The sequence below is a fragment of the Chiloscyllium punctatum genome, chromosome 7, assembly GCF_047496795.1.
Source record: "Chiloscyllium punctatum isolate Juve2018m chromosome 7, sChiPun1.3, whole genome shotgun sequence".
NCBI lineage: Eukaryota > Metazoa > Chordata > Chondrichthyes > Orectolobiformes > Hemiscylliidae > Chiloscyllium > Chiloscyllium punctatum.
Genome location: NC_092745.1, coordinates 26,270,179 through 26,297,320, shown reverse-complemented (window position 1 = coordinate 26,297,320; position 27,142 = coordinate 26,270,179). Strand labels below are relative to the sequence as shown.

The following is a 27,142-nucleotide window of genomic DNA, read 5'->3' as shown; positions in this document are numbered from 1 at the left end:
CAGGACACCATGGGGATCTGATCTGCTCTTCTAATAGTTTCATGGCATCTTCTACTGCCCCCTGAGAGGGCAGACATCAGATCATCCCATCTGAAAGATGGTCCCTGAGCACTGAACCTCTGACAGTGTTGCACTCCCTCAGTATTGATACATTAGCAGTGCAGCACTCCCTCAGCATGAACTATCTGACAGCGAAGCACTCCCACAATATTGACTTTCTGACAGTGCGGCATTCCCGCAGTACGAACCCTCTGACAGTGCAGCACTCCCTCAGTACTCATGCTCTGAGAGTACGGCACTCCCTCAGTACTGATCCACCATTAGTGCAACATTCCCTCAGTACTGACCCTCCAATAGTGTGGCACTCCCTCAGCACTGTCCCTCTGACAGTGTGGCAGTCCCTCAGCAGTGTCCCTGTGACAGTGTGGCACTGCACTATCAGCCTGGATTATTTGCTTCAGAGATAGAATCACGTAATGATGGAATCTGTACAATGTCGAAGCAGGCCTTTAACCCCAATGAGTTCACACCAATCCTCCGAAGAGCATCCCATCCAGATCCAAACCACTACATTATCCCTGCAACCCTGCATTTCCCAATGGCTCATCCACCCAGTCTGCTACATTCTGAGTCTGAGGGGAGAGTGCTTCCCACTGAGACCAGGCTGATACCTCCCGGTCCAATAGCCTGCCTTGCTTCCCCATCCCAGCCCACACTTGGAGGAATGAAACCACCTGGGGAGGCTGGAGATGTTTCCCAACCAGAGATAGTGCCTTAAGGAGAGAAATGGTGAACAGGTGGTGGGGACGGGGGCAGTGGGGCCTGTTGTCTCGAGGTGGGACATGGGACATTGATGCAGGCGATAGCAGGTGCTGAGCCCTTTCCCCAGAAGAAGTTTGTAAAGTTGATGGGTGAAAGTCGGAGGGGCACTAGCGTAACATTTTTGTTGCTGCTGAAACCCTTGCTGTCTGCTCAGTAACATCTGAGAGACACAGACACATCAGACACACATGAGGCAGCTTTCTGTGGATGTTCTCCTGGGGCAGGCCTCATCAATCATAGAGCTATGGTCAGAAAAAGTATAAGCTGTGCGGCCCTGAAAGCCTGAATCTGCAACTCAGCTCGCAAGGACCTCAGCTCATTCGTCAAAACTGGTTCTGCCCCTCTGCAGCCTAGCCGGTCTGCCTGTGCCTTTCCACCACTCCCAGGTTTTTCCTTGTGCCACAGCTCATTCTCCTGAGGGATAGCTGTCCTCAGGCCCACCACATGATCTTGCCCCACTGTCAGATCCTCTTCGAGAAACTCATGGCTCACCACCGCCCTCTCCAGGATAGTAAGGGAAGGGCAATAAACAGCAGAAATATCAATGTCCTCCCCATCCCAGGAGTAATCAACATAACTGATGAGCAATTCAAACAATCAAACTGGTGGAAGGTGGTTAAATCATTCCAGTGGTCAAATTTCACCTGGTAATTCCTGTATTAAGTTCAAGCTGAAGCTATCCTGGTCTCTGCTGAATTTAGACCAATTTTCATTGTTAACTTAATATATTTCCATCTTCATTCTTTCCCTCCAAACTGATCCTAATATGAATGTTGCAAAAAACAAAACATTTTGTTGAAGCTTTTGCCTTGCACGCATCAGGACAATTTAAAAGAAATGCCATAGCAAAGGGAAACAATATTTAAACTGATGTGTTCATAGTGATAACACCTCAGCCTGTCAGCACTTTCCTCATATGCAATATCAATGTCATGTTTTTCCCCTTTGATTGGTTCTTTTACAATTGTCCTGATGAGGGCAAAATGAAAAGCTTCCAAAAACCGGGCATTTTTCAGGCCAGTTCAATATTCTCAAATGAGTATTTGATCCTAATTTGCTTTTTTGCTTCAGACCTGATCAAATTCCAAGAAGTAATTCTGTCCCATTTTGAATGGAGGACCTAATTTACCAGCACCTACTAAATTCCAATCTCTGCATCAAAATATTTTTCCTGATATCCTTCCTGTACCTGCCTTTCTGTTTGCCGGCAATGACGGTAAATCTACATTTACTCTGTCAATTTCATTAAGATGTTTTGAATATCAGAATACTCTCCCTCCCCCCTCGAGATCCTGTTCTGGTGTTTCCTTGTAACCTACATCCCCTAACCCTGTCCCATTTTGCATTGCACCTCATAGAAGCCCATAATTGTACACCATATCCCAGATGTGACCTATCCATTCTTCAGTACAGCTGTCCTGGCCACTCTCCCTCCATCTCCTCATTTTCAATATTCATTCCAAAATCCCATTGGCCTTTCCCATTTCATTGTTTCCGATTTTCTTTCCCAATTTCAAGCATTTATGTTGCTCAACGTTCTTTTTTGCCCACTGCAGTACATTGTTTAAAATATGAACTGCACTTCATCCTTTAACGTTCCGAGTCCTTACAACCAGGAAAGCTCTTAATGCAAAAATGAAATTAATCTCATTGCCCTGCTCTATCCCAACAGCTTTAGTGCATTTATGGTGCATTCAATGACATCTGACACTTGTCTGTCTTACCCTCTTACACCCACTAATGGCTTTCTCTTGAGTTCTTCCAGACAAATTGCTGTTTATTGCAGTTTGGTGACACACTTTGGTCGCCGTTTGTTCGTTCTTTGTGTCATTCATTTTGTGTCTGATCCATAGGGGACTCCACCTTGCAATTTGGAAAATGCAGATTCACCCAAGTCATGGCCGAGGCTCCAGTCTTTCAAAGACATGGATTTAAGCTTCACCAGTTTAATCATTTGAATTGTACGCCATTTATTTTGATTTATCCTGGGATGGAGAAAGTGAGGACTGCAGATGCTTTAGATCAGAGCTGAAAATGCGTTGCTGGAAAAGCGCAGCAGGTCAGGCAGCATCCAAGGAACAGGAGAATCGACGTTTCGGGCATGAGCCCTTCTTCAGGAATGGCTCTGGGATGGGGCAAGCTTTGATTTTTCTGCTGTTTATTGTCCTTCCCTAATTGTCCTGGGGAGGGCGGTGGTGAGCATTGTCAGATCTAAAACATAGAACATAGACCATGACAGCGCAGTGCAGGCCCTTTAACCCTCGATGTTGCACCGTCCTATGGAACCAACCTGAAGCCCATCTATCCTACACTATTCCACTTTCATCCATATGTTTATCCTGAGACCAATTCAATGCCCTTAATGTTGGCGAGTCTGCGACTGTTGCAGGCTGTGCCTTCCATGCCCCTATTAGTCTCTGAGTAAAGAAACTACTTCTGACATCTCTCCTCTATCTATCACCCCTCAATTTAAACCTATGTACCCTCAGCATCTGAGGAAAAAGGCTCTCACTGTCCACCCTATCTAACCTTGTGATTATCTTAGTACGTCTCAATTAAGACAACTCTCAACCTTCTTCTCTCGAACAAAACCAGCCAGAAGTCCCTCATCCTTTCCTCATAAGGCCTTCCCTCCATGCCAGGCAACATCCTCGTATATTTCCTCTGAACCCCTAAGTTCCCACACCTTTTATTAATGTGGTGACCACAACTGTATGCAATACTCCAATTGTGGCCACACCAGAGTTTTGTACAGCTGCAGCATGACCTCATGACTCCTAAACCCAATCTCTCTATCAATAAAAGCTAACCCACCATAAGCCTTCTCAACCACCCTCTCAAACTGGGTGGTAACTTTCAAGGATCTGTGTACATGAATACCGAGATCTCTCTGCTCATTTCCACGACTAAGTATCTTCCCATTACCACAGTGCTCTTTATTCCTGTTGTTCCTTCTAAAATGAATTATTTCACACTTTTCAGCATTATCCCTGCATTTTGCACCTCTCAGCCCAGCTCTGCAGCTTATCCATGGCCCTGTGTAGGCTGTAATATCCTTCAGCACTATCCACAACTCCACAAACCTCAGTGTCATCTGCAAATTTACTAACCCATCTTTCGATGCCCTCATTCAGGTCATTTATGAAAATGGCAAACAGCAGTGTCCCCAGAAGAGATGCTTGCAGTACACCGCTAGTAACTGAACTCCAGGATGAACATTATCTATCAAAAACCACGGTCTGTCTTCTTTCAGCTAGCCAACTTCTGATCCAAACTGCTAAATTACCCTTAATCCCATGCCTCGGTATTTTGTGGAGAACCTTATCAAATGCCTTACTGAAGTGCCTATGCACCACATCAACCACTTTATCCTCATGCACCTGTTTGTTCACCTACTCAAAGAACTCAGTAAGGTTTGTGAGGCCCAATCTACCGTGTTCACTATCTGTAGTCAACTTATTCATTTCTAGATGATTATAAATCCTATCTCTTCTAATATTTTCCAACACTTTACCCACAACCGAAGTAAGGCTCACTGGTCTCTAATTACTAGGGTTGTCTCTACTCCCCTTCATGAACAAGGGGACTACATTTGCGATCTTCCAGTATTCTGGCACTGTTCCTGTCGACAATGATGACATAAAGATCAATGCCAAAGCCTCGGCAATCTCCTCCCTCGCTTTCCAGAGAATCCTTGGATAAATGCTATCCGGCTCAGAGGACTTGAATATTTTCACGCTTTCCAGAATTGCTAACTCCTCCTCCATAAGAGGGAAATCAGGATGGCAAAAAGGGACCATGGGATAGCTTTGCTTAATTGGGCTAAGGCGAATCCAAAGCGTTTTTATAAATGCATTAAGGATAAAAGAGTAATAATTAACAGAATAGGGCCTCTCAAAGATCAGCAAGGCAGCCTATGTGTGGAACTGCTGGAGATGGGGCAGATACTAAACAAGTACTTTGTATCAGTGTTTACTGTGGAGAAAGACACAGCAGATATAGAATTTGGGGAAATCGATGGTGACATCTTGAAAAGTGTCCAAATTACAGATGAGGAAGTGCAGTATGTCTTAAAATGCATAAAAATAAATAAATCACTGGGACCTGATCAGGTGCACCTCAGAACTCTGTGGGAAGCTAGGGAAGTGATTACTGGGCCACTTGCTGAAATATTTATATCATCGATAGTCACAGGTGAGGTGCTGGAAGTCTGGAGTTTAGCTAATGTGGTAAGGAAAAATCAGGAACCGGTGAGCCTGACATAATTGGTGGGCAAATGGTTGGAGGGAGTCCAGAGGGACAGGATTTACATGGCCTTGGAAAGACAAGGACTGATTCAGGATAGTCAACCTGGGTTTGTACCTGGGAAATCATGACTCACTAACCTGATTGAGTTTTTTGAAGAAGTCATAAAGACGATTGATGATGTCAGAGCAGTGGACGTGATCTGTATGGACTTCAGTGAGGCATTCAACAAGTTTCCTTGTGGTGGATTGGTTTCCAAGGTTAGATCACATGGAAAAACAGAGAGAACTAGCTATTTGCGGATAGAAATAGCTTTATGGTAGAAGACAGAGAGTGATGGAGGAGGGTTGCTTTTCAGACTGGAGGCCTGTGATCAGTGGTGTGCCACAAGGATCAGTGTTAGGTCCACTGCTTTCTGTCATTGACATAATGATTTAGATGTGAACATAGGAGGTACAGTTAGTAAGTTTGCAGATGACACCAAATTGGAGATGTAGTGGGCAGTGAGGAAGGTTACCGTAGAGCACAATGGGCCAATGAGTGGCAGATGGAGTTTAATTTAGATAAATGCGAGGAGCTGTATTTTGGAAAGTCAAATCAGGCCAGGATTTAGATGCTTAATCATGGAATTACTATAGTATGGAAACAGGCTATTTGGCCCAACAAGTCCACACCGACCCTCTGAAGAGTCACCCATCCATATCCATTCCCCTATCCTGGTCCTCTACATTTCATCCTGACTAATGAACCGAACGTATTTATGCCTGAACATTTGACAATTCAGCATGTCTAATTTCCCAAACTGCACATCTTTGCACTATGGGAGGTAACCCACGCAGACGCATGGAGAATGTACAAATTCCGCACGGACAGTCACCCGAGGCTGGAACTGAACCAGGGCTCTGGCACTGTGAGACAGCAGTGTTAATCACTGAGGCACTGAGCCACCGTACCTTAATGGTAAGGTACTGGGGAGTGTTGCTGAACAAAAAGACTTTGGAGTGCAGGTTCGTAGTTCCTTGAAATTAGAGTCACAGGTTGAAAAAATAGTGAATAAGGCATTTAGTATGCTTTCCATTATCAGTCAGAATTGAATACAAGTGTTGGGAGGTCAGGTTGTGGATGCACAGGACATTGGTTTGGCCATATTTGGAATGTTGTGTGTAAATCTGGTCTCCCACCTATCGGAAAGAAGTTGTGAATCTTGAAAGGGGTCAGAAAAGATTGACAAGAATGTTACCAGTGTTGCTTTTTTTTTAAGCAATGGGGTGAGGCTGAACAAGCTGGGGTTGTTTTCCCTGGAATGTCGGAGGCTGAGGGGTGACCTTATAGAGGTTTATAAAACCATGAGCGCCACGGATAGGGTAAAAAGACAAGGTGTTTTCCCTGGTGTGGGGGAGTCCAGAACGGGAGGGCATAGGTTAAGGGTGAGAGGGGAAAGATTTGAAAGGGACTTATGGGGCAACCTTTTCAAACAGAGGGTGGTGCATGTATGGGATGATCTGCCAGAGGAAGTGGTGCATATTGGTACAGTTACAACATTTAAAGAACATTTGGATGGGTGTATGAATAGGAAGGGTTTGGAGGGATATGGGCCGAGGGCTGTCAAATGGGTCTAGATTAGTTTCATACATCTGGTCGATATGGGCGAGTTGGACTGAAGGGTCTGTTCCCGTGCTGTCCATCTCTCTGATTCTGAGACTCTATGAAATGCAGGAAAGCTGAGACACAAATCCACAGACATTAACTGGGTAACAGTCACACCCACACTCAGGGACACACACCGACAGACAGTACTGGGTAGCAGTAAAACCCACACTCAGGGACACACATCTGCAGACAGTACTGGGTAGCAGTCACACCCACACTCAGGGACACACACCTACAGACAGTACTGGGTAGCAGTCACACCCACACTCAGAGACACACACCTACAAACATTACTGGGTAGCAGTCACACCCACACTCAGAGACACACACCTACAGACAGTACTGGGTAGCAGTCACACCCACACTCAGAGACGCACACCTACAGACAGTACTGGGTAGCAGTCACACCCACACTCAGGGACACACATCTGCAGACAGTACTGGGTAGCAGTCACACCCACACTCAGAGACACACACCTACAGACAGTACTGGGTAGCAGTCACACCCACACTCATAGACGCACACCTACAGACAGTACTGGGTAGCAGTCACACCCACACTCAGGGACACACATCTGCAGACAGTACTGGGTAGCAGTCACACCCACACTCAGAGACACACACCGACAGACAGTACTGGGTAGCAGTCACACCCACACTCAGAGACACACACCTACAGACAGTACTGGGTAGCAGTCACACCCACACTCATAGACGCACACCTACAGACAGTACTGGGTAGCAGTCACACCCACACTCAGGGACACACATCTGCAGACAGTACTGGGTAGCAGTCACACCCACACTCAGGGACACACGCCTACAGACAGTACTGGGTAGCAGGCACACCCACACTCAGGGACACACACCTACAAACAGTACTGGGTAGCAGTCACACCCACACTCAGGGACACACACCGACAGACAATCATGTATGATGGAAGATTCTGACTGATCCTCTTTCTGAGCTAAGTTGTCACTCAGTTCAGCTTTGAGCTGTCACTGTGAGGAACAGGCTAGGGTGGGAGAAATGAATGTAATGACTGAACCCTCCAGTGTCTGTGATTGGCCTCAGCTCATTTGAAATGTGACTCAGCAGCAGCAAAGTGGGCAAAGTGCGATCCCACCAGCTGGGTCTGGACAACAGAGTGAAGAGGGAATGCGTCAGATTGGAATGATTGGGTCCCAGCAGATTTCAGTTTCTGTTCTATTTAGAATCTTGTGAACTTGACAGATTCCAGATCGAAGGGATCTCTTGAAAATGATTGAAGATTGGCTCAAATCCAGTCTTTAGCTGATGTGTAATTGATTGACCATCCAAGCAGCCAACCATGACAACCATTTGCTAAAGCGTAGCCAATCAACTGAGGCTGGAGCAGTTTACATACAAAGCACTCAGAGACAGAGACTGTATCTTCTTCATCTTTATTCCCTTTTCCAGATTGACATTGACAGAAAACAGACTGCAATTAACAGCCCAGACAGAGGAAGCTGCACAAATTCACAGCCACAATGGAGCTTGAGGAAAACACTTGTGGAGATTTTCTCAAAAAAAAGAGAATCCTGTCATTTTAAGCAGTGAAAGAACCTTAAATTGGAACTGGCGGCTGAGCAGGAAGGAGATCTGGTTTACTGCAGCAGAGACTTCTGAGGTTCACATTGATTTTGTGGAGCTGACAGTCTACAGTATCGAGGAGGTTTACTTGACATCACAAGTCAATGCTGTCCCCAACAAACACTCCCAGAACAGGAGTAGTACGGGATTAGATACAAATTAAATCTCCTTTACACTGTCCCAATGACCTGCCTTAACCGCGGAAACTTAGAAGTGTCTCTGAGCCAGTTCCAAGAAGGAAGAGAATTGAAATTCAGTGCTGACAATGATCTTTGCCCTGCCAGCTCAGCCCTGTTCTGTTTAAAGTTGTGTCTCCTCTGTGGACTGTCTCCAATACTCTACACACATTCTGATCTCCTGATGCTCTTGCTGAGGGGAGAGGGGAGGGTCACGTGGGTGAGGGCACAGGAGAAGCGAGCGTTGGACTCCCAGTCAGACCCAGAGAGGGTCAGCAGGCTGCTGACACTGTAGGTGCTGTCCGAAGCTCGCAGGTAGTTGCTGGTCTGAACCCCGTCCGAAATGACTGCACCGTCCTTCTTCCACTGCACCTCCAGCTCATCGGGATAGAAGTGATTGGCAAGGCACACCAGGGTGGCAGTGCCCTTGGCATCTATCTGCTCCGGGGAAGGGGGCAGCAGGGTCAGCTTTGGCTGAGAGTTATCACGGCCTGAAAGACAAGAGAAAGAATTTTAATCTCTGCCATTTAAAGGGATTTCAACTCTCTGAACATGAACTGGAAAAACAATCCATTTTGAACATTTGTATCCAACCCCTATCAAACCCCATAAAAGAACAGGCATTGTTCAAATTGCTTCTTGGGATGTGGGTGTCACTGGCCATTATTGTCCATCCCTAATTTCCCCTGAGAAGGTGATGGTGAAAAGAGAATGGACAGTGTTAGACCATCGTTTAAGGAATGAATGTGAGCAGCTGGAAGGGCTCTCAATGGGGGAGCCTTTCAGTGACAGTGATCAGAACTCAGTGGGATTGAGAGGAGGGATGGAAATGGAGAACCATGGGGCAAGTGTAAAAGTTTTCATTTGGGAACAAACCATTTTACTAAACTGGGCAGTGACTTGGTAAAACTTTGCTGAAAGACAAAATGCAGGGGTGAAATTAACCAGGACCTGAGGAAAGCAAAGAGCTGACAGGATGAAATGTGTGCAATTGAAGTCAGGGAAATCCCAGTGATGTTTATAATCACAGAAAGAACAAGAAGAGAATGAAGGAATGTATGAGGCCCATTCGAGAGCAGGAAGGGAACTTTTGCGGAAGTGGAAGATGGAGCAATGGTTCCTCAAGAAAACTTTCCATCTATTTTAACAAAAGAGAGGGACAAAGCAGAAACTGTAGTTCAGGAGGAAGCCTGTGCAATATTGGAACGGCATCTTTCACATCTGAAAGACTCCCCGTTCATCCAAAGAAAAGAAAGATTCATGCTGTCCCCAAGACATTTGCAGACAGTGTGAGACTTGTTTGAAATGTGGTCACTGTTGTCATTTAGGAAATGTGGAAGCCAGATTATGCACAGCAAGATCTCACAAGCAACAATGAACCAAGGAACATTTTGAGTGATATTTGTTCAGGGATAAATATCAGTCTGAATATGATTCAAAGCGAAAATAACTGGCTTAGTTGGATGGAAAATGAGAAAATGGATGGCAAAGGAGAATGTCGGATTACTGGATATGATGGGATTGATTGTTACCAGAAAATAAAAGGAAAGGATCGAATATTGTGAATGTCATATTATACGAAGGAAACATAAAAGTGCAGGGAAGCTCAACAAAAGAACAAACGTAAAAGCTTTGTCTTTTAACACACGAACCATTAGGAATAAAGTAGAAAAAGTGGTACCACACAATCCAAGGTAAATAAGGCAGATAGGGGCTCATGAGAATTTATGAAAGCATCCAGACCATGTAATAGGATGGAGAGTATGGAAAGGATCAGGAATTGAACTTGATGCCGAGCAGGGTGGAATGGTGGATCAGTGGTTAGCACTGCTGTCTCACAGCTCCGGAGACACAGACTCAATTCCAACTGACTGTCTGTGTGGAGTTTACACATTCTCCCCGTGTCTACTTGGGTTTCCTCCCATTGTCACAAAGATGTATAGGTTAGGAGGATTATCTATGGGAATTGTAGGGTTGATGGGATACTTTTTGGAGGGTCAGACTGGGCTGAATGGTCTGCATCAACACTGTAGGGTTTCTCTGATTTCTGACAGAGATACCTTTGAGAAGGAGGCAGTCAGTGCATGACTGAGGGTGTTGTACTTCGATGCATCGAGTATATGAAACAAGGCAAATGACTCTGTAGTGCAGGGACATGGCTGCAAGGGGATCAGGGCTGGGAACTGAATATCCAAGGATGCACATCCTATTGAAAGGAAATGCCAGGGGATAGAGGGTCATGTGTAAAGGAGGAACTGAAGATAATCCCTATAAGTTGGGATGTGGTATTGTGGAGACTGACGGTATCAAAATTTGGAATTCCCCAGGGTCTGATGCTCTGCAACTCAGAGTCCTTAAGAAAGTGGGTGTAGAAATTGTGGACACTTTAGTGAACATTTTCCAGCATTCTGAAGACTCTGACAGAGTTCCAATGGACTGGCCAGTATCCAATATAACTCCACTTTTTAATAAAAGGAGGGAGAGTGAAAATGAGGAATTATACATGAGGAAAACACTGGAGCCAGTTATTAAAGATACAATAACCGAGCATTTGGAAAGCTGTGTGAGACTCCGGTCAGAATACATTTGGAACATTGTGAACAGTTTTGGGACCTGTATCTAAGGAGGGATGTGTTTGCATTGGGGGAGGTCCAGAGGAGGTTTATAAGAATGACCCTGGGGGTGACAGCCTGCTCTGATGAGGAGCGGTTGAGGAATCTGGATGTGTACTTCATGGAGTTCAGAAGGACATGGGAGGATCACATTGAAACTTACAGTATACTGAGAGGCCTGGATAGAGTGGACGTGGAGAAGAATTTTCCACAAGGAAGAGAAAATCAGATCAGAAGGAACAGTCGCAGAGTTAAGGGATAACCCACTACGACTGTGATGAGGAATTTCTTCTGCCAGAGGGTGGTTAATCTGTGGAAATCATTGCTGTGGAGGCGAAATCATTGAGTGTATTTCAGACAGATATTGATAGGCTCTTGATTGGAAAGGCAATCAAACATAATGGAAGAATGGTTGTGAGAAAAACCTCAGCCATAACCAAATGGCACAGCAGACTTAATGAGGTGAATGGCCTAATTCTGCTGCAATATCATAAGGTCCTTTGGTCTTTTGAAGAGACTCTGCAAAACCCCAGAACCCTAAAAGCACTGGACTGTGAGCCCTGCTGTAGCTGTTTGTAATCAGAACTTTGCCAAGTGATAACCAAAGAGTGGAAAGAGTGTGCATCCAGTTCCATTTGGGAACTTCAGGGTGTTTCCCAGACTATGGAATACCATGAGTGTAGGAAGTGTGGTCAGTGACAGCAGTTGGAGCTCCGGGTTTCGGAGCTTGAGCAGCAGCTGGTGTCAGTGCGGAGAGTCTGTGAGGCTGAGAGCTCCGTGGAGAGCACGTTTCTAGATGTGGTCACTCTGCAGCTTCAGAGTATGCAGGGAGAGAGGGAATGGGGGAGCAGCAGACCATCCAAAAGGACAAAGCAGCTAGTACAGGAATCCCCTGACTGCATCCCACTCTCCAACCAGGAGTTTGGCATCCTGATGAGAATGATGGTTCATCTGGGGAGTGCAGCCAGAACCAAGTCCCTGGCACCACGGGCGGCCACAGCTGTACAGTGACTGCACAAGGAAGACTGGAAGAACGATAGTGAGAGGAGATTCGACAACGAGGGCAATCGATAGGTATTTGTGCAGCTGCAGATGGGAATCCAGGATGGTCTGTTGTCTCCCTGGTGACAGGGTCAACGTTGTCATTGAGCAGCTGCAGAGCACACTGAGGGGAGAGGGGGAACAGGCAGCAGTCGTGGTCCACATCGATCCCAGTGACAGAGGGAGAAAAGGGATGTGGTCCTGCAATCAGAGCTTTGGTAGGAAATTTGTAGCAGGAGCTCAAAAACAGAAATCTCTGGATTACTCCAAGTTCCCCACGTAAGTGAGAATTGGAACAGGAGGATAAGACAGGTGTATGTGAGGCTGGAAATATGGTCCATGACGGAAGGCTTTAGATTCTTGGCATTTTGGGAATGACTCTCGGAGAGATGTGACCTCTATCGACCAAATAGGTTGCTCCCGAACAGAGTTAGAACTGAGTTTCTTTTGGGATGATTGCTAGTGCTGTTGGAGATGGTTTAAGCTGTCATGGAAGGGCTGTGGGAGCCAGGAGAGAATATCAAAGGGACACAGAATCCTGGAAGAGATAGATACGCCAGAGTAAGGAATAATAACTTGATAGGCAGTTTCAGAGTGAGGGAGAGAATAATAATTTCTAAACCCTGCTGACTGTGCATGTATGGGACTGCACGGAGTGTGGCGAATAAGATTGGGGAGTTATAGACACTGATTGTCAAGCAGAAATCTGATGTTGTTGCTCTTACAGATGAGGCTCAAATAAGGACCGGACTGAGTGTTAAATATTCCTGGCTACAAGGTGTTCATGAAAGATAGGAAAGGGCGGAAAGAGTGAGAGATGTGGGATTGGTTAAGGAGATCGGTGCAGAGTTGGAGAAAGAGGCTGTCCCAGAGGGCTCAAGGACAGAAGCGATTTGGTTCAAGATAAGGAATAAAAAAAGGTGCAATCAGATTGTTCAGTGCAGTCTGTAGTTCACCGACTAGTGGGAAGGATGTAGAGGGGGATCTGCAAGGAATTCACACTGGGATAGTAGTAGTGTGAAGGGCAAAGAGGGGCCAGAGTTTTGAGAGTGTGTTCAGGTGAATTTTCTCCAGCGGTGTGTTCCCATTCCAATGAGAAACAAAGCTCTCCAAACCAGGATCTTGGGAATGAGGAGGCCCAAGTAGATCAAGTGTCAGTGAGAGGACATTTAGGGTAGGGAAGACTGATCATTGTATCACAAGGTTTAGGGTGACAGTGGAAAAGGACAAAGGACAATCCAGAGTAAAGTCATGATCATGGATCATATTCCATGGATAACCTCTAAATATCTCACACTTCAAATTTTTCAATTTTTTTTCAAACAGAATATGAATGAGTCACAAAACTAATATTTTGCCTCAATATTTACCACTAATAAAGGCAGTGAAGTGAAGGAAGGAAATGAATGTTGCTGTCTTGAAAAGAGTCCTCGTTACAGAAGAAGAGGTGCAGTTACCAGTTCTTTACACTCATAAAGGTAGACAAATCCCCAGGACCTGATCAGGTCAATCCCTGTACTTTATGTGAAGCTTGGGAAGAGACAGTGACACCCTGTGCGGGGATTTTTGTATCATCAACAGCCACAGGTGATGTGCTGGAAGACTAGGGCGTGGTTAATGTTGTGCCATTATTTAAGAAGGTCTGCAAGGAATTATAGACTGGTGAGTCTGATGTCAGTGGTGAGTAAGTTGTTGGAGGGGATTTTGAAAGCCAGGATTTACATGCATTAGTAAAGACAAGGATTGTTTAAGGAGAGTGCACAAGGCTTTGTAAATGGGAAATTGAGTGTCACGAATTTGATTGAGCCTTTTGAAGACATTACCAAGAAGATAGCTGAGGGCAGAGTGGTAGATATTGCCTACATGGACATTAGCAAGGCCTTTGACAGGTACTGCATAGACAACTGGTTAGTAAGGTTAAATCAATGGGATCCAGGGATAGCAAGCCAATTGATACAAAACTGGCTTAATGGTTGGAGACAGAGAGTGGTGGTAGAAGGTTATTGTTCAGACTGGAAGTCTGTGAAAACTGTGTGACAAAAGGATTGGTTCTGGGTTCATCATTGTTCATCATTTGAATGTTTGAATGAAAATATAGGAGGTATGGTTTGTGAGTTTGCAGATGACATCAAAATTGGTGGCATAGTGGGCAGTGACGAAGGCTATTTGAGAGCACATTTACATGAGGTATTGAGATAATAATGAGGTGTTGCATTTCGGTACAAAAACCAGGCCAGGGCTAACACAGTTAATTATGGGGACATGGGGAGTTTTGTCAGGCAGGGAGGCACATAGTGCCTTGAAACTGGTATCACATGGAGACAGAGTGGTAAAGAAAGCATTTGGTACACTTGCCTTCGTTGGTCAGAGCATTGAGTACAGGAGTTGGGACATTATGTTACAGCTCTCCAAGATATTGATCAGACCACATTTCTGGTCACCCTGCTATTGGCTAAATGTCATTAAACTGGAAAGAGTGAAAACAAGATGGATGGTTTAAGTTATAAAGAATGGCCGGTTAGGCCTGAGCTGTTTTCCTTGGAAGATCAGAGGCTACAGGGTGACATTTTCGAGGTTTATAAAATCATGATGGGCATAGATAAGGTGAGTAGCCAAAGTCTTTTCCATATGGTTGGGGAGTCCAAAACTAGAAGGCAGAGGTTTAAAATGAAAGGGGAGAGATTCAAAAGTGACCTGAGGTGCATCTCTTTCACATAAAGGGTGGTGCATGTATTGAATGAGCTGCCAGAGGAAGTGATGACATTTGAACAGGTGCATGGATAGGAAAGATAGAGGAAGAAATGACCAAAATGCAGGCAAATGGGACTACGGGCAACAGGTAAGGTGAATAATGCATGCAGGATATGAATACTTTGAAGATGGGTCAAAAAAATTCCCATGGAATGTTCGGGGATGTGGAACATGAGTTATGAAAATATATTGGAGAAGTTTGGATTGTCTTCCTTGGAGAAATGAAGGCTGAGAGGAAAGTTTTTTGAAGAATTCAACATCAGGTGGCGTCAAGACAGAGTAAATAGGGAGAAAATGCTCCCAATTCAGAAAGGATTGAGAGCAAGAGGCCACAGATTGAAAGTAATCAGTAAAAGAAGCAAAAGTGAGATGAAGAAAAACAGTTTCAGCCAGTGAGTTGTTAAGATGTGGAATGCATTGCCTGAGAGTGTGGTGGAGGCAGCTTCAATTGAAACATTCCAAAGGGAATGAGACTGTAATTTGAAAAGGAAAAATGTGCAGGGTGACAGGGAGAAGACAGGAGAATGACACACAGTGAATTGTTCATTCAGAGACCCTGTCCAGACAGGATGGGTAGAATGGTCTCCTTGTGCACTGTAACAATTCTGTGATTGTGTGATTGAGCAGAGTTAAAGCTGGGCGAGGTGGGAGCTCAGTGTCTCACTGTGCTGCTGCTGCTGCTGCTGCTGCTGCTGCTGCTGAGGTCAGTGAGATCAGAGACTGGGACAGGGAGCCAGAGCTCACATCAAACTCTGCCCGTGTCAGTCACACTGAGACTGACAGGAGGCTACTCACTGATTTCACTCCATGCTGCAGGAATGGGACCACAGGCTGCAAATGGACAGAGCTTCTCCACACGGTGAGTAAAACTGACTGACTTATATCTTGCTGTTTCAAGGGGCAATGGGACTAAAGAAATACAGCTGGACACCCTGTTAGGCAGAGTGCTCCTGAATCAACTATTTCATTCACTGCAGCTTCTCACTAACACCTTCAACAATTCAGCATTTGTGTTTTAGAAATTATGTTTCAGTATTGACAGGGTAAATAATGGAAGATAGAGATTTACTTACTCAGTCTGAGCTTGGTTCCTTTACCGAACGTAACCCACAGTGAGAGGTCCCAGTGCAGAGGCTGTACAAAAACCTCTGCTCTCTGCTTCCCTCCGTCACTCTCACCCTCTCCCTGTCTCTCTCTGTTGTTCACTCACTCACTTTCACCTTCTCCCTGTCTCTCTCCGTCTCTCACTCACTCTCACCTTCTCTCTGTCTGTCTCTGTCTCCCATGCCTTCTTTCTCTGTTTTTCTCATTCCATTTTTCCCTCTCTCTCTCTATCATGCTCTCTGTCTCTCTGGCTCTGCATTGTGTCTATCAGGGCTCAAGCAGTTTGTGAACATTTTTTAATTTGTTAAATCTTGCAGCTGTTCTTCCCATGTGACCATGGAGTGTAAGAGGGAAACTTGAGGCCTTCAGTGAACAGTGGACACCACAGGGACTGGAGTGTGTAGGGTATAGTGACAATCCCAATATGGTTTAATTTATTCAGTTTAATTTTAACATAACTGTGGGATGTGTCAGTACAAGAGGTGGGACTATGTGTATTGAGATTTTTGTATGACTCTGCATCACTGTGCCAAGGCCAGCTCTCACTCTGCTGACAGTAATAATCAGCGACATCCTCATTCTGAACATTGCTGATTGTCAGGGTGAAGTGTGTGCTGGACACTTCTGTCCCGGTGAATCTGTTGGAGACCCCTGTGAATCGTGTTGCTGCATTGTAGATCAGGAGAGAGGGTTTCTGTCCTTCCCGCTGCTGGTACCATTCAACATCACCACTGGCACTCTGACTGGATTTACAGGTGATGGTTGCAGTCTGGCCCAGTCCCACTGACAGCACCGGGGGAGACTGAGTCATGATGATGTCCCCACTGATACCTGAGGGGTCAGAGAGAAACACAGTGAAATCAGAACTGTCACAGAAAGAGCCTGTCAAATGAGAGGTTGTCGGGGACACTGAGCATTCCTCTGGTTTCAGCATTTTCCCTTCAGTCACAGTTCAGTGGAATTGGAGTGAAATGGAGAGCAGCAAAAGATCAAGGTGGAAGGAGAGAGATTTGTACCTGCGACACAGAATGCCAGGGGCCAGATCAGCTGGATGTGTGAAATCATGGTGTGTGCTCCTGTCCCTGTGCCTGGTTCCTGATAAACTCTCCCTTCACTGGGCTCTGCTTTATAAAGCTGCAGCCTGTGAGAGTCTGACTGGGTGTTCCTCAGTATGTAAATGGCATCAGGCAGAGAGAGCCACGTCAGGCCCTCACACTTCCTCTTCTCTCTCTCTCTCTTTCTCTCTCTCTCTTTCTTCCTTCCCTCCTTCCTCTCTCCCTTTTCCCATATTCCGTTTCTCCGCTTTCACTTGAATATATTCCTGTCATTCATTGACTTACTCCCTCTTTTTATATTTCCATTTCTGATTCTCTCTTCTCCCAATTATATAGCCACTTATATCCTTCGCTTTATCCAAGTATGATTGATACTCTGTTTATCTCCCTTACCTTCTGTGTTGGTTGGTCTCTCTCCGTATGTCTCTCTCTTATCATCCATTCCTCTCCTTCACTTATATTTCTACCTATTTCCTCAATCATTCTCGCTGTATCCCCTCAATCTCTCATTGCCCCCGCTCACTTTGTCTCCCTCTCTCTCTCTCTCTCTCTCCCTCCGGTCACTCTCTGACTGAGCTCTCCAGCAGGCGTTATTCCAGGACGTTGGAACAGTGAGTCCGGGGGAAGCAGCTAAATGCCTCACCCTCTCTAACTCAATCTCACAATGTACACACGCTCTTTCTCTCTCCTGTTCTCTGTTTTCTGTCTCTCTCTCTTTCTCAATCGGAAGCTCAATGCCATGAAGAGCATTTAACAAGTCTGCACAGATCATCAATGATCTAACAATACTAATCCCAGCTTGGCATTGAGGGAGAGGATCAGCCATGATCGTATTTAATGACAGAGCAGACTCACAGGGCCAATCCCTAACCCTAACCCCAAGCCTTACCCTGAACTTAACCCTAACCCTAACCCTATCCTTACTGCTGCTCCCTGTTTCTAGCTTTGTATGTCTGTGTTATCTTCAATCTCTGCCCCTGGATATTGATTCCTCTACTCATGGAAAAATTGCCTTCCTGTCCACTCTATCTCTGCCCCTCATAATCTTATAGCCCTTTATCAGGTTCCCTCTCAACCTTCACTGCTCCAAGAGAAACAATCCCAGCCTTTCCAATCCTTCCTCAGAGCTCAGACCCTCCAGGCCAGGCAGCATCCTGGGAAATATCTGCACCCTCTCGAGTACAGTCATATCCTTATCATAATGTGGCGACCAGAATCTGTCTGTCTGTCTGTCTGTCTGTCTCTCTTTCACTCGATACTCTTTACTCCTGGCCTCTCACCCACTCTGTCTTTCTCTCTCTTTCTTCCCTCTCAGTCACACAGTCTCATAACCAACCTCACCCTCTCTATATATCTAGTCTTCAACTTCACCATCTCTACCTCCCTCTACCTCTCTCTCTATCTCCCCATTTACTCATCTTACACAGCCTCAGACTCTCACTCTCTCTCTTACACACACACACACACACACACACACTGTCTCTCCCTCTCGCTCTCTTTCTCTCTCTCCCTCTCTCTCTTTCCCACAATTTCTCAGGTGGAAACAGTTAAATACAGGGTAAATCTCCCTCTGCTCTGCCCCACTAATGGATGTTAACCCTTGACCCCAGGAACATGTCTACTCCTGGAATAAAGCCCTATTTCCCACACTGACAAGGATTTGGCCTTTCTCTCAGGAAGACGACCAGATTCTTGTCAAATGAAGGGCAGTTCTATGCTGTTGGCCTATTCTCACTGGGGACTGGTTTGGACAGAAACCTCATTCCATGAAGGCCCAGCAGAGAGAGGAGATCCTCAGGCCATCAGTGTGAGCTGGAGGGACAGGACAGGTTCTGACCCATCCTATCCATTCACAACATGTTCCAATCCTTTCCCCTCTCCTTCCCCTTCCATGGTCAGGCTCCAGTTTTACTGGGATGAGGATTGGACTATCACACAGTTACAATAGAAAGGAAAGGAGCTGCACACTCATGCTATTGTCCATGTCCCATTGGACAGTCAAATGGAGACCAGTAAGCATGGAATTCATTCCCACTCTCCAGTAAAGACCGTTAAACTTGGGCCTCTTTGCCACTGAAACGTCGAATCCAGAACAGTAAATATGGGTCTTCTTCCCACTCAATACTCCAGCAGAGACTAGAAAACATGAATCGTATTCCTGTTGGGCCCTCCAGTAGAAACCAGATCAGAAAGACCTCAATTTCATTGAACTCTCCAGTACAGACCAGTAAACATGGACCAGCTTCAAACTGGAACCTCCCGTACAGACCAGTAAACAAGCGACTTCTTGCAACTGGATCCTCCAATCGAGAGCAGTAAACAAGGATCTCATTGACGGAATGAGGAGCAGGAATAGTAATTCAGCCCTTTAAGCCCATTTGCCATTTAACATGATTATGGCTGATCTTATCCTCATCTCCACTTTCCAGACTGCTCCCTATTGCTTTCTATCCTGCTTTTCATCAAAAAGATATCTGTTTCTTTCTAGAATCTGTTCATTGATTCCATCTCTACTGCGCTCTGGGGGCAGTGATTTGCACGGATTCTCTACCCTCTCAGAGAAGTAGTTATAATAGAACAGAATCCCTAAGTATGGAAACAGGCAACAAGTCCACACCGGCCCTTGCTAGAGCATTCCACCCAGACACAGTAACCCTACATTTCCCTACACATCCTTGGACACTACGGATAATTTAGCACAGCTAATCCCCTTAATATTTACATCTTAGACTGTGGAAAGAACACCCAGATGAAGCCCATGCAGACAAGGGGATAATGTGTCAACTCCACACAGTTGCCAGTGGCTTGGATGGAACCGGGTCCCTGGACTGTGATGCAGCAATGCTAACCACTGCGCCACCAGGCCACCTACAATTTCTCCTCATCTCAGTTTGATCCTATCTCTCTCAGTCTATATCTACGACCTATTGTTTGAGACTGGCCCATAAGAGGGAACACCTGTTTCATGTCTGCCTTATCAATCCCCTTAAGTATTTTATATACCTCACTCAGATCTCCCCCCATGCGACTGAATTCTAGTGAGTATAAGCCCAAGCTATTCAACCATTCCTCGTATCACAGCCCTTTCATCCCGGGAATCAGTGTGGTGAACATCCTCTGAACTGCATCCTGCACCACCATATCCTTCACCAAGTAAGGAGACCAAAACTGGTCACAATACTTCAGTTGTGGTCTCACCAATGCCTCGTAGAATTGTAACAATATATCTTTATTTCTGTAATCCAGTCCTTTTATTATAAATTCCAAGATTCCAATTGCTGCAAGAAATGCCAACATTCCAATTTCATTGAAATCAATTGGAACCTCCAACAGAGATCAGGAAACATGGGCCTCCATCCCACTGGAATGTCCAATGGACAGCAATAAGCCTGGGCCTCTTTCCCACTGGACCCTCCAGTATTGGAGCTTCAAACCCCACATCCTCTTCATCACATAGGTCTCTTATTTTAATCTCCACTACATTGTTTGTCTCTGCATTACATCAGCCCTTTGACCACAGAAACTCTTATTCCTGCTCATCTCACCTCCAAACTCCATGATTCTGATGACCTCCCCCAACTTCTTCCATCAATGTTCCATAAATTCCAAATTGTCTGAAATGGAGTGGCCCATTCCCTATATAACACCAAGGAGGAGATGGCCAGATTTGATATTAGTAATGAGTTGGAATGTTACGAAGAATTGGGGTGGTCAGAATTGGTCAAACTGAGGGTGGCTCCTGCAGTTGAATATCCTGCTGGCAGGCTCCAGCGTTTTAGAGACAGAATGGGGAAGTGTGCATGGTAGGGATATATTGTAGGGGTCCATTTAACTAACCCCTCAGCATCAAGTGTCCCTCAGGAGGGGAGAGAGAATATTCAGGGTCCTGAGCTGCATTTCCCAGCCCAGGAAGTTTGTCTCCCAATGGATGAATGAGATACCAATTTGGAGCCCAGGTTAGGGGCAGTGTCTGCTGTAGACCAGGTCTACAACAGTCAACAGAAGATCGAGCTGAAAAGGCAAAATTTGCTGCAATATGAAGACAGAGAGAGGGGCAGTGGGACTAATTGGATCACTCACAGACACGATGGGCTGAATGGTCTCCTCCTGTGCTGGGGGAGCAGAATTAGGATTGAATTGAGAAGGAACTTCTTCACTCAGAGGGTTGTGAATCAATGGAATTCTCTGCCCAGCGAAGTGATTCCTCAGTAAATGTTTTCAAAGCTAAGACAGGTAATTTTATAAACAGTAAAGGTTTATGGTGAGAGGGTGGGTAGGGGGAGCGGAGGCCATGAAAAGATCAGCCATGATCTTACTGAATGGCAGAGCAGCCCAAGAGGCCAGAGAGCCTGCTCCCGCTCCTAGTTTTAATGTTCTTATGTGCTGTCAGATTCCAGGGAGTGCAGATGGTTCACAGTTTTCTCCCGTCTCAGTAACAAATGTACAGCTGCTCCGAGCTCCTTCTTTCACCTCCTCAATTGGTGAAGTTTCAACTTTGAGATCTGCCGTTATTTTAACACTGGGGCTTTCTGCTGTGGTCAGAATCTCTAATAATAAGTGTCCCATCAGTGACAATCACAGCAGCTAAGAGCAGTCAGGACTGAGGAGCCAGGCTCACTGGGAAACACATTGGGAAGATCAAAGCCATCCTCTTCATCTGCCAGTACAAACTCCATCCCTCTCCTTGAGCATTGTCTGCTGCTCAACCAGACTCTTTACAAAAACAGATTACCTCAGCAGGTCTGGCTGCATCTGTGGAAAAGGTCAAAGTTAACTTTTCAGGTCAAGTGACCCTTCCTCAGAACAGTTTTGAAGAAGGTTCACTTGACCCAAAATGTTAACTCTGCTTTTTGTCATGGTGCCAGACCTGCTGAGCTTTTTCAGCGATTTCTGTTTTTGTTCCTCATTTACAATAACCACAGCTTCTTTTTAGCTTTTATTTAGTATCGGACTCCTTACAATCTTGGCCTTATCTATGAGGCTGCCTTGAGGATCTAAAATTTGAAGCAACAAGTATATGTAGATTTTTACTAACCACAAAATGGCTTTTCAATTTGAAATAATACAACAAAATGGCTGAGAATAGTGATTGAACCGTGTGAACTTGTACTGCTGCATTAAGCTGAAATCCAAAGATAAGAGGACAATGGAGTTTTCATAAAATGAATACTGACACATGAATTGACCATTTAACTAACTTTGAACAGCTACCATGGCATGATGACTTACGTAAATAAAATTTCTTTCCCAGAGAATGTCATTGGATTAGCCTGTTGTCAATCATGTCACCGAATGACAGTTGATTGATTTTCTTGTAATTAAGAACTCTTTCCCAGAAACTATAATTGGATTAACTTGCTATAAATCATGTCACCTTATTATATGTGATTGGTCTTTCTTGTAAATTAAGGCTGTACTAGTTCTAAAAAATATATAAATAATGTGTACTTTTTGAAAGTAATTGTGCAACTTCACCACGGAACACAGATGTTTTAACCTTGGTGCTGCTGGACAAAATTGCATCAACGTGTTTTAATTCAATAAACTAATGACCCTTGCTTTTGTACAGACCGCAATCCATTGATTCTTTTGATTGATCTCGAACCAATAGGCCCCTCTTGAGGGGTCTTTATCTTCAATCTGAGCCCCACAAATCCTCCACATCACAGAGATCACTCACTGAAAATCCCAGGTGATCATTCAAATGTTGTCCTTGGCCACAACACAGCCACTGTCCTCTGTAACCTTCAGCTCATCCCAAATTCTGCTGCTCATATCCAAATTCGCACCAAGTCCCATCCCAATCCCCCACTGTCCTCACTGACCTACAATGGCTCCTGGCCCAACAAAACCTCGATTTTCTAATTCTCATCTTTGTTCTTAAATCCCTCCCTGTCCTTCTATCTCTGTAACCTCCTCCTAGTTGCCTCACTCAGTGTGGTCAGCAATCTTGGATATATGGCTCTCTATTCCTTCATCCAAGTTATTGAGAAATATCGTGAAATGCTAAGGTCCCAGCACAGATCCCGAGTGAAACCAGTATTCACTTCTTGCTCATTGGAGGAGACACACATTATCAATCCGCTCTATCTCCTACCCCCAAACGAATTCCTAACCCAAGGCAAATGCTTTTCTTGAATTCAGTATGTTTCTATGTTGATGAACAGTCTCTCAAACAGTGAAACTTGGAACAGGAGTAGGCCATTCAGCCCTTCAAACCTGTTCCGCCATTCAATATGATCATGGCTGATCATCCAACTCAGTCACCTGTTCCCACTTGCTCCCCATAACCTCTGATCCTTTTCATCCTGAGATCTATATCGTGCCATTTCTGGCAAACATTCAATTGGTTGGGATAAACTGCTTTCAGTGACAGAAAGTTCCACAGGCTTCCCACTCACTGGATGAAAAAGTGACTCCCCATGTCAGCTCTAAATGGTCCTTCCCATGTCCTTAAATTGTAATCCTCGGTTCTGGACTCCCCAGTTATCAGGAACATCCTGCCTTGTCCTGTTAGGTTTTTACAGGTTTCAATGTTAGTCCCCTCAATCGTCGAACCTCCAGTGAATATAATCCTCACTGATCCAGTTTCTCATCAGATCTAAGTGCTGTCATCCCAGGAATCAGTCTGGTAAACCTTCACTGCCCTCCCCCCACAGCCAGAACATCCTTCCCCAGATAAGGAGACCAAAACTGCACTTAATACAATCATAAAATCACACATTAGAGAAGAGGCCCTTCAGCCCATTTAACCTGTACCAGCCAAACCACGCTAAACCTGCACTGATCCCACTTTCCAACAGAAGGGCCATGGATTCAAATGTTATGAAAATTCAAGTGTTCATCCAAGTACTTTTTAAAGGTTGTGAGATTTGCCATCTCACCTGCCATCCCAGGCAGTGCAAACCAGACTCCCCACCACCCCCTGAGTGAAAACCTGCTCTTCAAATCCCCTCTAAAGCTTCTGTCTTTCACGGTGAATGTGCACCAAAGTCTGAGTAAGGGGAACAGCTGCTTTCCCTTCAGTCTGCCCATTCCCCTCATACCCATTTACACCTCTATCAGGTCCCCCTTCCACCTTCTCTGCTTCAAAGGAAACAACCCGAGCTTATCCAGCCTCTCTTCATCACGGGATGCTTCATCCCAAGCAACATCCTGGTATCTATCCTCTGCACGCCTTCGAGTACAATCCCAGCCTTCCGATCGCGTGGTGACCAGAACTGCACACAGTACTCCAGCTGTGGCCTAACCAAAGTTCTGTACAGCTCTAACATACCTTCCCTGGTCTTTTCATCTATACCTGAAATGATAAAGGCAAGTGTCCCATATACCTTCACAATACCTTCTTCACCTGTTACACCTTCCAAGTTCCATCTGACTCTGATCTGCCCATCTCACCAATCCTCCTGTCGCCTAAGACCTTCATCCTTATCTGCCAAGCCTGATAAATATTGATAGTGTTGAATGTCCAGTATCTGTACAGGTTCCAAAGTGTCTGTGTTAGTAGGCCGAGGTGTAAAAGTGAGGTTCAGTCTGGAGAATGAGGTCTGGTTGGTGTCTCTTTAAGGGTTGAGGTGTGAACTGGAATTCCAGGCAGAACAATGGTTCCAGGCAGCCATCTCCGTGTCTCTGTGTTTTCCCAGAGCTCAGCCCAGCTGCCTCTTTATTTTTAAAAGGTTTTTAAAAATCCTGAGTTTTAGATAATCGGGAATTTTGCTCAATCCTTCACGGGAGAATTCCAATTACTCTGACAGTTCAATCAATTGATTCTCCAACAAACATTGAGCTTCCTTTGTTACGTTGGCCAGTTTCTCTGGGTTTAACCCAAATGGGTTTTGTTTTATTGGGTCTGAATTACCTACATCCACGTCATGTTTGATTAATGTGGGACACACAAGTGTATCTTTGAAAGACTATGTATCAGTGCAGAATGTGGCCGTTCAGCCCATCAGGTCTGCCCTGCAATTCCATCACAGTTAATTTGTTTGTCAACCCCATTCTCCTGCCTTCTCTCCATTACCCTTGATCCCGTTACCAATCAAGAACCTATCTATCTCTGTCTTAAATACACTCAAGGACTTGGCCTCCACAGCACTCTACAGCAATGATCAATCCACAGATTAACCACTCTCTGGATGAAGAATCTCCTCCTCATCTCACTTCCAAAGGATGGCCCCTTCTGAGGCTGTGCCCTCAGGTCCCAGTCTCTCTGCCAAGTGGAAACATCTTCTCCATGTCCACCCTATCCAGGCCTCTCAGTATACTGTGTGTTTCACTGAGATTCTCCCTCATCCTTCTAAACTCCATTGAATACTGACTGAGTACAGGCCTCAACCACTCCTCATACAAACTTCTTTGTTTTCTCTGAGCAATCTCCCCCTGTCCCTCTGTTAATCTTTCTCCAGATACAAACATACAGTGTCTGAATTCTCTAATGCCTCTGTGTTTGTTCACGTGACAGGAGAAAGTTCATTTTGGGAATTGTCCAATTCTCTTTGGCTCTCACATTTTTCCTCATCGCCTCCACTACCACACTCACTGCTTAACGCACCTGTACACAACTGAATGGTTTCTCAAAAACTGGGAGAGGAATTAAGGATGCTGCTTTCATCACGTGTTTACCTACAACTCTTCAAGTTATTTTTATTTATTCATTTTGTGGAATGTGGGCAGCACTGGATGGCCAGCGTTTATTGGTCATTCCTAGTTGCTCCTCGAGAAGGTGGTGGGGAGCTGCATTCTTGAACTGCTGCAGTCCACCTGCTGTGGGTTGACTGTCAATGTCATTACGGAGGGAATTCCAGGATTTGAAGCCAGGAACAGTGAAGGAAAGCAATGTATTCCGAAGTCAAGATGGTGAGTGGCTTGGAGGGGAGCTTGAAAGTGGTGCTGGAACTTGAAAATATATCCGCTGCCCTTTTCCTTCAAGATGGAACTAGTCGTGTGCCTTGAAGGCGCTGTCTGAGGATCTTTGGTAAATTTCTGTAGTGCATCTTGTAGATGGTGTACACACTGCTGCTCCTGAGCGTTGGTGGCAGAGGGCATGGTTGCATGTGGATGCAGTGCCAATCAAGCGGGCTGCTTTGTCCTGGATGGTGTTGAGCTTCTTGGGTCATATTGGGGTCTGCACCCATCCAGGCAAGTGGGGAGTATTCCATCACACTCCCAACTTGTGCCTTGTGGACAGACTTTCAGGAGTCAGGAGGTGAGGTACTTGTTGCAGTATTCCTAACCTCTGACTTGCTTTTGTAACCACAGTGTTTATTTGTTGAGTCCAGTTGAGTTTCTGATCAATGGTAAATCCCAAGGATGTTGATCATGGGGGATTCAGTGATGGTCACACCACTGAATGTCAAGGGGCAGTAGATTGTTTCCAATTGGTGATGGTCATAGATTGGCACTTGTATGACATGAGTGTTACTTGCCACTTGTCAGCCCAAGCCTGTAAATTGTCCAGATCCTATTGCATTTGGACACGGACTGTTTCAATATCTGAGGAGTCGAAAATGGTGCTGAACATTGTGCAATCATCAGTGAACAACACCATTTCTGACCTTATGGAGGGAAGGGCATTGATGAAGCAACTGAAAATATTTTGAGCTGAGGATACTACCCTGAGGAGCTCCTCCAGAGATGTCCTGGAGCTGAGATGACTGACCTCTAACAACCATGATCATCTTCCTATGTGTCAGGTCTGATGCTAATCACCAGAGAGTTTGCCCCCAATACCCATTGATTCCCGTTTTGTTTAGGCTTCCAACCATTTCCTGACATCATGTGGAGTGAGTCTAATTGGCTGAAGACTGGTATCTGTAACACTGGGGAACACTGGAGGAGGCCAAGATGGATCATCCACTCGGCACATCTGGCTGAAGATTGTTGTGAAAGCTTCAGCTTTAGCTTTTGCGCTGCTGTGCTGGGCTCTTCCATCATTGAGGATGGGGATATTTGTGGAGACGCCTCCTCCAGTGATATTCACTCACAACTGGATGTGACAGGACTGCAAAGCTTACACCTGATCCATTGGTTGTGGGATTGTTTCATTCTGTCTATCACTTTCTGCTTATACTG

At 45.3% G+C, this 27,142-nt stretch overlaps 1 long non-coding RNA gene across 1 annotated transcript; it reads right to left on the bottom strand.

The window, feature by feature from the left end:
• Positions 1 to 8,126: 8,126 nt before the first annotated feature.
• Positions 8,127 to 16,020, bottom strand: LOC140479425 (uncharacterized). The gene is made up of 2 exons (XR_011961031.1): positions 15,986 to 16,020; positions 8,127 to 8,999 (listed from the first exon to the last, which is right to left on the bottom strand). It is a non-coding gene; the product is annotated as an uncharacterized lncRNA (long non-coding RNA).
• Positions 16,021 to 27,142: the final 11,122 nt, after the last annotated feature.